Source organism: Nomascus leucogenys, chromosome 4 (assembly GCF_006542625.1).
Source record: "Nomascus leucogenys isolate Asia chromosome 4, Asia_NLE_v1, whole genome shotgun sequence".
Classification (NCBI taxonomy): domain Eukaryota; kingdom Metazoa; phylum Chordata; class Mammalia; order Primates; family Hylobatidae; genus Nomascus; species Nomascus leucogenys.
In genome coordinates this window covers 43,931,891-43,946,427 of record NC_044384.1, presented here as the reverse complement: position 1 = coordinate 43,946,427, position 14,537 = coordinate 43,931,891, and positions in this window count along the sequence as shown.

Genomic DNA, 14,537 nt, shown 5'->3' with positions numbered 1-14,537 from the left:
CTTCTCTCTGCCAGCCTGCACCGATGGCCTCATGGGGAGTTCCCTATGATCAGTTGACAGAGGAAGAGAAGACTAGGGCCTGGTTCACAGATGGTTCTGCATGATATGCAAGCATCACCCGAAAGTGAACAGCTGCAGCACTACAGCCCCTGTATAGGACATCCCTGAAGGACAGCAGTGAAGGAAAATCTTCCCAGTGGGCAGAACTTTGAGCAGTGTACCTGGTTGCACACTTTGCATGGAAGGAGAAATGGCCAGATGTGTGATTATATACTGATTCATGAGCTGTAGCCAATGGTTTGGCTGGATGGTCAAGCACTTGGAAGAAGTATGATTGGAAAATTGATGACAAAGAAATTTTGGGAAGAGGTATGTGGATGGACCTCTCTGAGTGGTAAAAAACTGTGAAGATATTTGTATGCCATGTGAGTGCTCACCAATGGGTGACCTCAGCAGAAAAGGAGTTTAATAATCAAGTGGATAGGATGACCCGTTCTGTGGCGACCACTCAGCCTCTTTCCCCAGCCACTACTGTCATTGCCCAATGAGCCCATGAACAAAGTGGCCATGGTGGGAGGGATGGAGATTATGCATGGGCTCAGCAACATGGACTTCCACTCATCAAGGCTGAACTAGCTATGGCTACCACTGAGTGCCCAACTTGCCAGCAGCAGAGACCAACACTGAGCCCTCATTATGGCACCATTCCTCGGGGTGATCAGCCAGCTACCTGGTGGCAGGTTGATTATATTGATCCTCTTCCATCATGGAAAGGGCAGAGGTTTGTCCTCACTGGAATAGACACTTACTGCAGATATGGGCTTGCCTATCTTGCATGCAATGTTTCTGCCAAGACTATCATCCATGGACTCACAGAATGCCTTATCCACTGTCATGGTATTCCACACAGCATTGCCTCTGACCAAGACACTCACTTTACAGCCAAAGAAGTGTCACAGTGGCCTCATGCTCATGGAATTCACTGGTCTTACCATGTTCCCCATAATCCTGAAGCATCTGGATTGATAGAATGGTGGAATGGCCTTTTGAAGTCACAATTACAATGCCAACTAGGTGACAATACTTTGCAGGGCAGGGTCAAAGTTGTCCAGAAGGTTGTGTATGCTCTGAATCAGTGTCCAATATATGGTACAGTTTTTCCCATAGCCAGGATTCATGGGTCCAGGAATCAAGGGGTGGAAGTGGAAGTGGCACCACTCACCATTACCTGTCGTGATCCACTAGCAAAATTTTTGCTTCCTGTTCCTGCAACATTACATTCTGCTGGCCTAGAGGTCTTAGTTCCAGAGGAAGGAACACTGCCACCAGGAGACACAACAACAATTCCATTAAACTGAAAGTTAAGATTGCCACCTGGCCACTTTGGGCTCCTCCTACCTTTAAGTCAACAGGCTAAGAAGGGAGTTACAGTGTTGGCTGGGGTGATTGACCTGGACTATCAAGATGAAATCAGTCTACTACTCCACAAAGAAGTTAAGAAAGAGTATGCATGAAAAACAGGAAATCCATTAGGGAATCTCTTAGTATTACCATGCCCTGTGATTAAGGTCAATGGGAAACTACAACAGTCCAATCCAGGCAGGGCTACAAATGGCCCTGACCCCTCAGGAGTGAAGGTTTGGGTCACTCCATTAGGAAAAATGGAGTGCTTGATGAGGTGCTTGCTGAAGCCAAAGGGAATACAGAATGGGTAGTAGAAGAAGGTAGTCATCAATACCAGCTATGACCATGTGACTAGCTGCAGAAATGAGGACTGTAATTGTCATGAGTATTTTCTTCTTCTTTTGTTAAAAACATGTTTGTTCATGTATACACTTGTACTAAGAAAATATCTGAATGTTGTTTCCTTTTTCCTTTATCATGTGACATAAGATTTATTGACTTCACATCAGCATTTAAGTATTGTTAACTTTATGTAATGGTATTTGGGTTGGGGATTGGTGCGTTTCTGGTTGTACGAAGGATAGTTGTATTATGTAAGGCATATTATGACCTTATTATTTTCTTTATTTGAAGATCACGTATGATCTCAGGAGACTGTGTATGGGTTCAAGTTGACAAGCGGTGGACTTGTGATGGTTAATACTGAGTGTCAACTTGATTGGATTGAAGGATACAAAGTATTGATCCTGGGTGTGTTTGTGAAGGTGTTGGCAAAGGAGATTAACATTTGAGTTAGTGGGCTGGCAAAGGCAGACCCACCCTTAATCTGGGTGGGCACCATCTAGTCAGCTGCCAGTGAGGCTAGAATATAAAGCAGGCAGAAAAATGTGAAAAGAGGAGACTGGCCTAGCCTCCCAGGCTACATCTTTCTCCCGTGCTGGATGCTTCCTGCTCTCAACATTGGACTCTACATTCTTCAGTTTTGGGACTCGGACTGGCTCTCTTTGCTCCTCAGCTTGCAGATAGCCTATTGTGGGACCTTGTGATCATGTCAGTTAATACTTAATAAACTTCCTTTTATATACATATATATGTGTGTGTGTTTATATACATAATTTAATAGGATTTATATAAATATATAAATACATATATAAATATATAAATCCTATTAGTTCTGTCCCTCCAGAGAACGCTGACTAATACGGTCTCCCAAAATAGTGCCAGGGTTTCTCTGCCAGTAAAATGTGACAGCAGCTTGGTCTGTGTTTTCTTTCCAGAGACTGGGGCATGAAGGGTAAAAAGTACTGCCTGTGATGAAAAGAATTCTTTTTCTTGCAAACCAGGATACATGTTGATAAAGAAAAGACCAGCTTCTTGCTTAGGTTTGGGGGTGAAAGGAAAAAAGCCAAGAAAAGAAGACCCATCCTCTTCTTTTACCACAAGTAAAGCTCCCGATCTTACTGAGAAGGAGCTTACCAAAGAAAGAAACATGGCTTGCAGAGCCACTATAGAATGAAGCCTGCAGGGGACAAAATAGTGAAGTGTGATGTGAGCAAGCTGTTTAAAGTCCCGTCAGTAGCACCCCACCCTGCCAGGGAGCTCACAGCATCCACTCACAGATGATCCCACTGACCACGGCCAGCCAGGGAGATTAAGTGACTTGCTCAGAGTCACATTCTGACCCACAGACTGTGGTCACAGTTCACTGTGGTTTGTACCATAGGTGATTATTCTAGGAAAGAACATTTGGGGACCCTTTTTAGAACAGTTCTCAAGACAGCAGTGAGAAAGGAGAAAGGAAGAAAATGGTCAGGCAGGTAGTTAGGGTGGGTTCTTGGTTGAATTCTTTCAAACAAAAGAAGAGCCTGAAAAATCAAGCTGCAGGCACAGATAAGGCAACTTGTACAGTGAGGCTTGCCTAAGACATGCCCACAGTGCATAGATAAGAAAGGCTACACAGGTGACTTACCCAGACATGCCCACAGTGGAAAATTCCATCCCTTGATACATGTGCAGTAAAGGGAACAAAGCAATATGGAGTAACTAAAACTAAGGGTCCACATGAGCATTAGGAGGATGGGGTGGAGCTACCAGAAATTCACGCCTTATGCAAATGAGATGCCCAGCCCTTATTGGTTTCTTATAAAAGCCTTTGCATTCAACTGTAAAAATGGCAACCCTCTTTTGGGCTTGCTCTTCGCAGCTGAGAGCTTTCTTCTTTTGCTTATTAACCTCTTGCTCCAATCTCACCCTTGGTGTCTGTGCTTCTTAATTTTCTTTGTCGTGGTACCTTGGGCAACAAGAGACTGCTTTGTTGTGGTGCATTGACAAGACTGTAACATTGTGGTGTATTTGTTGACAAGACTGTAATAGCAGTGCACAAAGTTCTCTTATGTCCTAGAAGCATTTCTTATGGCAATATGAGAACCCTATAGGCCAGTGTGGGCTACTGTGTGAGACCAGTGACTTGCATAAAGGCCCAGAGGGTCTGAGCATCAGACTGCAAATGCTACCAAGTAGGGGGAACAGTGGTTGTGATGGCATCAGTATTTCAGCAGATGCAGAACTACTGACCCCAGAAGCACTCGTCAGGCCAGCCAGTGTTCACAACCCAATAAATTTGATCTCAGGAAATTGAATAGGGGCAAATATGAGGTTCTGCTAGTGTGCTGAAGTGCAGGTAGAATCCCTGAGAAATAAAAGCAGAAGTTTAATTTCTTTTCTACACTTTAATTGGAGTCTCGGTAGAGTTAGCAGAATCTTAGAGCTGAGAAAAACGCAAGAAATGATCTAGCCCAACCAGTACAGATACGAACACCGGGGCCTAGGGAGATTGCAACCTAATGAAGCTGGCCTCAACTCTAACAGAAGTGGTGCAATTATATGTGCTGGCTGGGAGAGTTTGCACAAGCTATTTACCCCTCTGTTTCTTCATGTGAATGTGGAGTAAAAAGTGCCTGCTTATAGCACATTTTCAATAAATGTAGGTATTATCCACATAGCATGTTTCACACATTTTGGAATTCTTCATGTAAAAGAATACAGATATAACTAAATAAGTACAGTTTAGAAATATACCTATAACTGTAGGATGAAGAGGAGCAAGGACCAGACTCTGAAAAAAAAGTCCATTTGAAAAATTCTGGAGGTTTTAGTTGAATGCAAATTCAAGAGGAACCAAGGATGTGACTAGGCTGCTAAACAAGCTAATGACACTCCAGGCTGTATTCGGAGTATCTAGAGGGGAAAGAGCCTCAATGTTTTCTGGGTTAATCAGATCACATTTAGACCATTGTTCCCAGCTGCAAATCACAGTGGCTGTCACCAAGTGACATCCAGATGATGGGGAATCTGGAAACCTTGTCTTATAAGGAAAATTTCAAGGCAATGGAGTAGCCAAGAGAACACTTGAGCGTAAAGGGTGGGATATAATGTAGTAGGGAAAGTCCGTCATGAGAATGACAGAAAATGATCCAAATAGTAAAATCAGAACACTAGATGGAAGCTAAGGGGATGTATATTTCACTTCACTTTACGTATGATATTTGGGCTAGGCATGGTGGCTCATGCCTATAATCTCAGCACTTTGGGAGGCTAAAGTGGGAGGATCACTTCAGCCCAGGAGTTTGAGACCAACCTGGGCAACACAGTGTGACATCATCTCTACAAAATGAATGAATGAATGAATGAATAAATAAATAAATAAAATTAGCTGAGCATGGTGGCATGTGCCTGTGGTCCCAGCTACTCAGGAGGCTGAGGCAGGATGATCACTTGAGCCCAGGAGTTTGAGGCTGCAGTGAGCCATGTTCGCACCACTACACTTCAGTCTGGGCAACAGAGAGAGAACCTGTCTCAAAAAAAAAAGAATGAAATTTGAGGCAATCATAGATATCCACAAAGACAAGGTTTTACAAGGAAGTTGCTTGGCACTGTTTAAGCAGTAACTAGCTGTTGTAAAATGGTTCTTGCATTCAGTAGTTGGAAATGATAACAGCTACCATTATTATCTCTAATTCTTACAACAACTCTATAAGGTAAGGCATAATGTCTTCATTTTATAGATAAGAAAACTGAGGCTCAAAGAGGTTATTCAACAGGTCCAAGATCATATGTCTATTAATTAGATGAGCCAAGATTCAAACTTGGATCTGCTCTTAAATTACCCATTCATTCTTTTATGCCATGATACCAACCTGCCAGTTCACTTTTTCCCATGGTTTCCATCATTTCCATCTGTCTACCCTATTTCTGTCTGGTTGGTCAGAATTAAATCCAGAGTAGCAAGTCCCCTCATTACTTTGTCTACCTTTGGTCAAAGTTGTTTATATCCTCTTGAAAGAATTCATAGGACCACCAGAAAGATGCAAATAACAAAGTGTTCTTAAGAGTTAATTTCTTGAATATAAATGCAAAGAAAATACATTAAATAGAACACAAAATATATCTCTTAAAAACTCTAACAAACGCAGGACCAGATTGGCAATGGTCTCCACAGAGTAAAATGAATACACACTCTATCTTCTCTTTGCACAGTTATCATCCAGGTGCCGCTCCTGACTGCATGGGGCTCTAACTCTCAATGAGGAGGAGATGCCAGGACCTGTGCCAAGATCAGAGAGCCCACTGGGAATAGCACATCAAAGGAAACTTTCAGGTCTTCACAGCATGCAAGAGCAGAAGGGTTCTTAGTAATCATACAGTCTGCTTCCTTCTTACTTCACAAGTGAAGAAATTGAGGCCTAGAGAGACAGAGTAACTCTCCCATGGCCCAAAGTATTTGAATATAAGACTAGAATCATGGGCTCTGCACTACACCAGTGGGAGCTATATCAAAGCTGCAGAGGCCAGGTCCCACACTGGCACTGGTGGATACATACACAGGCATTCCTAATGGACTACTGAATAATTTGCTGTGCATACATGATTAAACACTTCACTACAACAGCTTTTTTAATTTGTATTTTTATTAGCCAATTTCTTTTTGTATTTCTATCTGTTTTTGTGTTTGCCTACAAAATAGCTTTATTAAGAGAGAATCACATACCATATAATTCACTCATTTAAAGTGTATATTTCAATAGTTTTTAGGATATTCACAGAGTTATGCAACCATGACCACAATCAATTTTGAACATTTTCATTGTCCCAATCCCCATGCCCATTAGCAGTCACTCTCCATTTCCCTCCAACTCCTCCAGTCCTAGGCAGCCACTAATCTACTTTCTACAGATTGGCCTATCCTGGATGTTTCATTTAAAGGGAGCCATACAATATATGGTCTTTTGTGACTGGCTCCTTTCACTTTAGCATAATATTTTCAAGTTTCATCCATGTTGTAGCAGGGATCACAACTGTACTTCATTCCTCTTTATTGCCAAATACTATTCCATTGCATGGATACATCACCTTTTAAAAATCTTTTCTTTTGAGACAGGGTCTCACTCTGTTGCCCAGGCTAGAGTGCAGTGGCACAATCAGGGCTCACTGCAGCCTCAACCTCCTGGGCTCAAGAGATCCTCCCACTTCAGTCCACCCCCCCAACCCCGCCCAAGTAGCTGGGTCTACAGATGTGCACCACCATGCCCAGCTAATTTTTAAGAAACTTTTAGTAGAGATGGTCTCACTATGTTGCCCAGGATGATCTGCAACTCCTGAGCTTGAAGTAATCCTCCCAACTTGCCTTCCCAAAGTGTTGGGATTACAAGCATGAGCTACTATGTCCAACCTTAAAATCTTTTCATCAGTTGATGGATATCTGGGTTGTTTCCACTTTTTTGCTGTTAGGAATAATATTGCTATAAACATTCATGTACACACTTTAGTGTAAGCACTGTTTCCTTTTCTCTTGGATATATACTTGGAGTAGAGCTGCTAGATCACATGTTTACACTATATTTAGCTTTTTGAGGAAATGCAGACTTTTCCAAAGCAGAATTTTACATTCTTATCTAACAGTATGTGAAGGCTCTAATTTTTCTATATTCTCAACAACACTTGTAATCATCTTTTTATTATAGCCATCCTACCAGGTGCAAAGTGGTATTTCATTGTGGTTTTGATTTGTGTTTTCGTGATCTGTTTTTTAGTTTTCTATTTTGAAACTATACATTTAGACATGTAAAAATGTATGGTTATTACATCTTCTTATTGGAAAACAATTTTTTTATTTTTACTTTCTAGAGATGAGGTCTCGATATGTTGCCCAGGCTGGTCTCTACCTCAGCCTCCCAAGTAGCTGGAACTATGGGAGCCTCCTGCTGCGCTGGACTTGGAATATAACTTTTATTAATATGAAATAACCCCTTATTACACAATATGCTTTTTGCCTTAAATTCTATTTCATCTGTTGTTAATATTACAATATGCATTTTTGTTTTTGTTAACATTTTCCTGACATATATTTTTCTGTTTCATTTTATTTTACAGAGATTCAAATATAACACAGAGCTAATTTATTTATTGTAACCACTCTGAATTTTAATAGACTATGGCTTATTTATATTTATTTTGATTATTTATAGGGTTTATCCTACCCTTCAAATTTACTACAGTTTCTTAGTATTTGTTTTTTTCTTTCATGTCTTATAAGATTGATTGAATTTTCCTTACTCTCTTTTGTTCTTTTAGTGGTTTTCCTTAAATCATTAAAACACATATTTCTGTTAATTGGTATCTTTAACTTCTCCCCTGAAAGAGAAAAGAAACTGAACAAGATTCTCTTTCTCCCTTATTACTCTTGCCTCCCCTCATGTCAGAATTATCTGGAATTTCAGTTCTAGTAATAAGGATACTGTTAATAATTACTGCAGCAACTAACATTTACAAAGCAACTCACTTTATTCCACAACTTGTATTAAACAATTTATAAGCATTAATTTCTCTAATCATACCAGAATGTCTAGGAGGTATGCATATGGTTATGTTACCTGTCAGAGATTACACAGTTAATAGCAGAGCTTATATTAACATTGTTCATCAACATTTATTTACATTTTACACTTAACTCAAGTTTCTCTAGTTCCTTTGCTTGTAGTTACTAGCTCCTTTGGATTTAATAGAGCAAATCCTTCAGTATTACTTTCTGAGACAATTTAAGGGTGTTTCTTACGTGTCCATGTCTTTTGTTTTGCTCTCACATCAAGAATATTAGCTTGGATATAAAATTAGGTCCAAAATAAGTTTCCTTCAGAATATGGCTTGATTAAGTTTAACACGCAAGTTACCCTTGGAAATCCTGATGCCATTCATATTTTCATTTCTTTGTAGATATTTTGTCTGTCTCTCTGTCCTGTCTATCTGTCTGTCTCTCTCTGCTACACATTATTCTATTGTGTGAATGTACCCTAGTTTATTTGATCAATCTCCTAGAAATGGGTGGATACATAAGTTATTTGCAATATTTTATAATCACAAACAATGCTGCAATATATAACATCTTATATATGTATTTTCAAATTATTGGAGGTATAACTTTACAGAAAATTTCTAGAAGCGGTACTGCTGAGTTCAAGGGTAAATTTATGTGTAGTTTTGTTGAATATTACAAAATTCCCCTCCATGAGTGTTGTACTCATTTTCATTCACACTAGGAATATTTTATAGTACCTATTTGTACACAGCTTTACAAGCAATGTGTTTTTATATTTAAAATGTTTTGCCAACCTGATATGTGAGAAATAGTATCTCAGCATAGTTTTGACTTGAATTTTTTAAATTATGAGGGAGCTTGAAACTTTTTTGTGTGTGAAATGGCTGTTCATATTTTTTATCCATTTTACTCTTGGGTTCTTTCATCACTTAACCTTCAATTAACTCCTTAGCTATGACATATGTTGCGAATATTTTCTCCAAGTTTGTCATTCATTGTTTAACTTTGCTTACAGGCTTTTGTTTGTTGCTTTCATCATGCAAATATTTTTAAAAACATAGTTAAATTGATGCATCTTTTCTTTTATTGCACCTATATTTTGAGAGATAGTTTAAAAGCCTTCCTTATATCTAGGTTATAGAGAAATTCACCCATATTTTCTTCTAATAAATGCATGTTTCTGTTTTTATATCTCTGCTCTTTTTGTAATTTATTCTTGTAAATGACCAGGTATATGAATCTAATTTTATCCCTTTGACTATCCAGTTGTCCCAGCATCATTTTAAAAAAATGTCTATCTTTTGCCCAATAATTCGAGATGCCACCTTTATAATACACTGTAACTCCACATGTATTTGGGTCTATTTTCTTTTCTACACCACTGGTCTACCTGTTCAGTCTATTTATGTACTAGTACTTGGAGTGTCTTAATAATAGAGGCTTTATACTTTGTTTTCATATCTGAAAGGGCTAGTCCCCTTATCACTGTTCTTTTTCCATGTTTTCATAAGTATTCCTGCACACTCATATGAACTTGAATATCAACTTGTATAGCTCCATTGAAGATTGTTGGTATTGTTGGGATTGAGTTACATTTATGAATTCACATAAAGGGAACTGACATCTTTAAAACATTGCGTCATCCTATCCAAGAATGAGCTGTGTACTTCCATTTGTTTAAGTCTTATTTTTTGTCTTTTAGGGGAATGTTTGTTTCATATTTCTTATTCCATTTTTGTTAGGTATTTTATCTTCTTTATTGATATTATAAATGAGTTTTGTACTGTTATACCATCTAACTGGTTATTGTTCATATATATGAAATATTGATTATCATATGTTTTCTATTTTTCTAATTTACTGAATTCTTTAGTTATTTGAGTTAGTTTTATCATCAAGTTTCTTTTTGAGGAAATTCCAAAGGCTTCTAGGTATATTATAATATTTTCCAAATATAGACTTTTAGTCCCTTTTTTCTAATTATTTTGCCCCTAATTTATTTCTCTTTTCTAATTATATTGGCTAATACATTCAGTAAAATATTAAATAGTAGTGAAGATAGTGGTCCTTCTTGCCTCGATCCTGCCTGTATTGAAAATACCACTAGTGTTTCTCCATTAATGAAATTATTGATTCTTATTTCCTTGCAGATTTTCACTGGAAATCTTGTCAAATACCTTTTTCAGCATCCATGGAGAACATAGATGATTTTCCATTATTATAACTATTAATTTGGTGTATGTATTTATGGATTTCCTAGCATTGAACCAACCTTGCCTAACATCGAACCAACTTTGTTATTTATTCCTAAAATAAATTCCACTTTGTTATGATGTATTATATTCTTAACTTGGTGTGAGGTTCCTTTTGATATTTTATTTCATATTTTTGAATAGATATCCATAAATGATACTGGGAGAGGAGAGAAAGAGAAATCAACTAGTCAGATAGTTAGGGCAGGGGTCCTCAGTAGAGTTCCCTTCTAACAAAAAGCAGTTTCTCTTCTAACAAAAAGCAGCCCAAGAGGTCATTTCTCTTTCAGCAAAGAGCAGCCCGAGAAATCAGGCTGCAAACACAAATAAGGAAGGCAAGCTCTAACACATAAAGGGGCCTCCTGTGTGACATATGGACATACAGTGGGTCCAGTAAGCACATCCTCTCCCTTCTTGGAAATGCTAAGACAAGGAGGCTTGCACAGGGGAAGGAGACTAGTAGGGGGGGTGCCCCCGCTGTGTTCCTCTCCACCTGGGTCACTCCAAAACAGGGGAGAAGACTAAGGGATGCCTTTCCTTCCCCTCCCCTTCTTTTTAGGTGGGTAACAAACCATCTTCAGCCTGCTCTCCTCTTGAGTGCATTCTGAATCACTGGAACTCTTTGACCCTGGGACTGAAGAAAAAGTGGTCGTATTCTTTTGTACAAGGGTGTGGCCTTCTTACCAGCTTGGGGATGGACAAACCTGGCTTTCCGAGGGAAGTCTTTATTTTAATGCTATCCAACAATTAATCTTTTCTGTGGATGAGAGGGCAAATGGTCTGGGGTCCCCTATGTACAGGCTTTCTTTGCCCTGCAGGACAACTCAGACCTCTGCAAGTGATACACAATTGACCCAGTTCTTTTAGCAGTCATATCAGGCAGACCTATGGGGAATAACTCCCCAAAGCTAAGAAAACAAATTCCTGGGAAATGCTCTGAAGCAACTACTGAGTGTCTCAGTCCCTCTTGTCCCCCTTATCTGGGGCCCCCTCCTCCAACTGCACCATCAGCTCCTCCAGTTCCACCACTTCCAAAACTCCCTACTTCCCCAGCTTTGCTTTAAGCCCTGCAAGAAATGCCTGATAGACATGGTGCTACAAGGGTGCAGGTTCCCTTCTCATTGCAGGACCTTAGACAAATAAAAGTAGACCTGGGTAGATGCTCTGATGACCCCAACAGATATATAGAGGCTTTCCAAAATCTAGACCAAGTGTATGACCTCACATGGAGAGACGTTATGTTACACTTAAACCAAACCCTAACAGCTGCTGAGAGGCAGGCAGCTCTGCAGACAGTAGAAAAATTTGGGGATGCACAACATGTTTCTTATAGCACACCAAAAAGGAAAAGAGGAAATATAGAAGGCGAGGAAATTATGGAACAACCATTCCCAATAGGGAGAGAAGCAATACTACTTGAAAACCTTTGCTGGGACCCTAGTGCCCCCACTGATGAACTGAAAATGAAACACTTTTTAATATGCATACTGGAGGGCCTACAAAAACAGTAGGGCCAAACCTCTTAATTACTCTAAGCTCTCCATGACAGATTAGAGACCAGATGTAAATCCCTCAGCTTTTATGTTAAGACTGAGAGAGGCCTTAATAAAACAGAATTCCCTGTCTGTTGACTCAGTTGAAGGACAGCTAATCCTAAAGGACAAGTTTATTACTCAGACAGCACCTGATATTAGAAGAAAATTACAGAAACAGGCTATAGAACCAGATAGTATTCTGGAGAACCTCCTGAGGGTGGCCACCTTGGTCTTTTACAATAGGTATCAGGAGGAGGCCCAGGAAAAAAGAGGGGAAGCACAGGAGAAGGACAGAGGCTCTGGTGGCCACTTTACAGGCCTGTAAAGTCAAGGATCCATGAGGTGCACCCACTAATTGCTATCGGTGTGCCAAATCAGGGCACTTTAAGAAGGGCTGTCCAGGCAGAAAGAAGAAGCCACCTCTACCCTGTCCAGTGGGGACTACTGGAGGTCAGACTGCTCCCAGAGACACAGGTCACCGGGTCAAGAACCGGTCTCACAAATGGTCTGGCAAGACTGACAGGTCCTGGGGCTCAATTTCCCGGCTCCAGTGGCCCAAACTGCCATTACTGCCCAGGAGTCCCAGGTGATTCTGGAAATTGAAGGAAGGAGGGTGGACCTCCTTCTGGACACTGGAGCCAGTCTATCTGTTCTCTCCAGTCCAGGCCTCCCCTCTTTCCATAGCATGACCATAAAGGGCATCTCAGGAAAGGTTCTAACCCAATATTTTTCTCAACCGTTTAGTTGTAGCTAGGGGAACCTACTATTTACACATGCCTTTTTAATCATGCCTGGAAGTCACACTCCCTTACTAGGTAGAGATATTTTAGTTTTCATGGGAGCCAGTATCCTTACGACCCTAAGACAAACTCTTTGTCTTCTCTTGGTGGAAACCAATATTAGCCCAGAGGTGTGGGCAAGCCGGGGGAAAATTAGCCAGGCTATAACCACTATACAGGTCCAGATCCATCTTAAGGATCCCACTTCTTTTCCTAACCAAAGACAATATCCCCTAAAGCCAGAGGCTAGAAAAGGGTTAGAGGTCGTTGTTAATAATCTGAAGAAGCAGGGCCTCCTCAAACCCTGCAACAGCCCCTGAAACACCCCAATATTAGGGTTGCAGAAACCCAATGGGGAAGGGAGACTAGTTCAGGACCTCTGCCTCATTAATGAGGCCATAGTCCCAATTCATCCAGTAGTCCCTAATCTCTACACTTTGCTAACCCAAATACCTTAGGAATCTAAATGATTCACAGTGCTAGACATAAAGGATGCCTTTTTCTGTGTACCACTACACCCTGACTCAGAGTATCTACTTGCCTTCAAAGATCCCTCTGGTCAGACTGTCCAGTTAACCTGGATGGTGTTGCTGCAAGGGTTTTGGGACAGTCCTCACTTGTTTGGACAAGCACTGTCTAAATACCTTTCTGAGTTATCTCATTCTCAAGCTAAAGTCCTACAGTGTGTAGATGACATTCTTCTCTGTGCCCCAACTGAGAAAGCTTCTCAGGAGGGCAGTGAGGCCCTTCTCAATTTCTTAGCTAATAGGGGATATAAAGTTTCAAATTCCAAGGCCCAGCTTTGCCAAACCTCAGTGAAGTACCTGGGTTTAGTATTGTCTGAAGGGACCAGAGCACTGGGAGAAGAAAGCATTAAGCCCATTTCCTCCTTCCCCCTCCCTAAAACCCTCAAGCAACTAAGAAGATTTTGGGGTATTACAGGATTTTGCAGGCTATGGATACCTGAGTATGGGAAAATGGCTCATCCCTTATACCAACTAATAAAGGAAACCCAGGCAGCCAAGACTCATTCCCTAATTTGGGAACCAGAGGCAAAAAAGGCCTTTAACAAGCTTAAACAAGCCCTGCTTGAATCATCAGCCTTTAGCTTTCTGATAGAGAAGGCATTCAGTCTTTATATGTCAGAAAGAAAGGGAATGGCCCTGGGAGTTTTAACTCAGACCCAAGGGCCAGCTCAACAGCCAGTGGGTTACCTAAGTAAAGAACTGATCCTGGTGGCTAAAGGATGGTCAACCTGCCTCCAGGCAGTTGCAGCGATAGCTTTACTGGTGCCAGAAGCCACCAAATTAACCCTGGGGAGTAGCTTAACTGTTTATACCCCACATAATGTGTGGGGAACAGGATTGCTCTTCTCTAAAGTGGGCCTTTGGCTAACAGCCACCTCCTTAAATACAAGGCTCTACTACTAGAGGGACCTGCAGTCCAACTAAAGACTTGCTCTTGCCTGAATTCAGCCACCTTCCTCTCAGAGGAAACTGGAAAACTTGAACATGACCGTGAGCAAGTTGTGATACAAATCTATGTAGCCAGGGAGGATCTCAGGGGAACTCCCCTGGAAAACCTAGACTGGACCCTCGTTACGGATGGGAGCTCTGTTGTGGAACAGAGAGTCCATAAGGCAGGATATGCAGTAGTCACCCTAAATAGTATCATTGAAAATGCATCTCTCTCACCA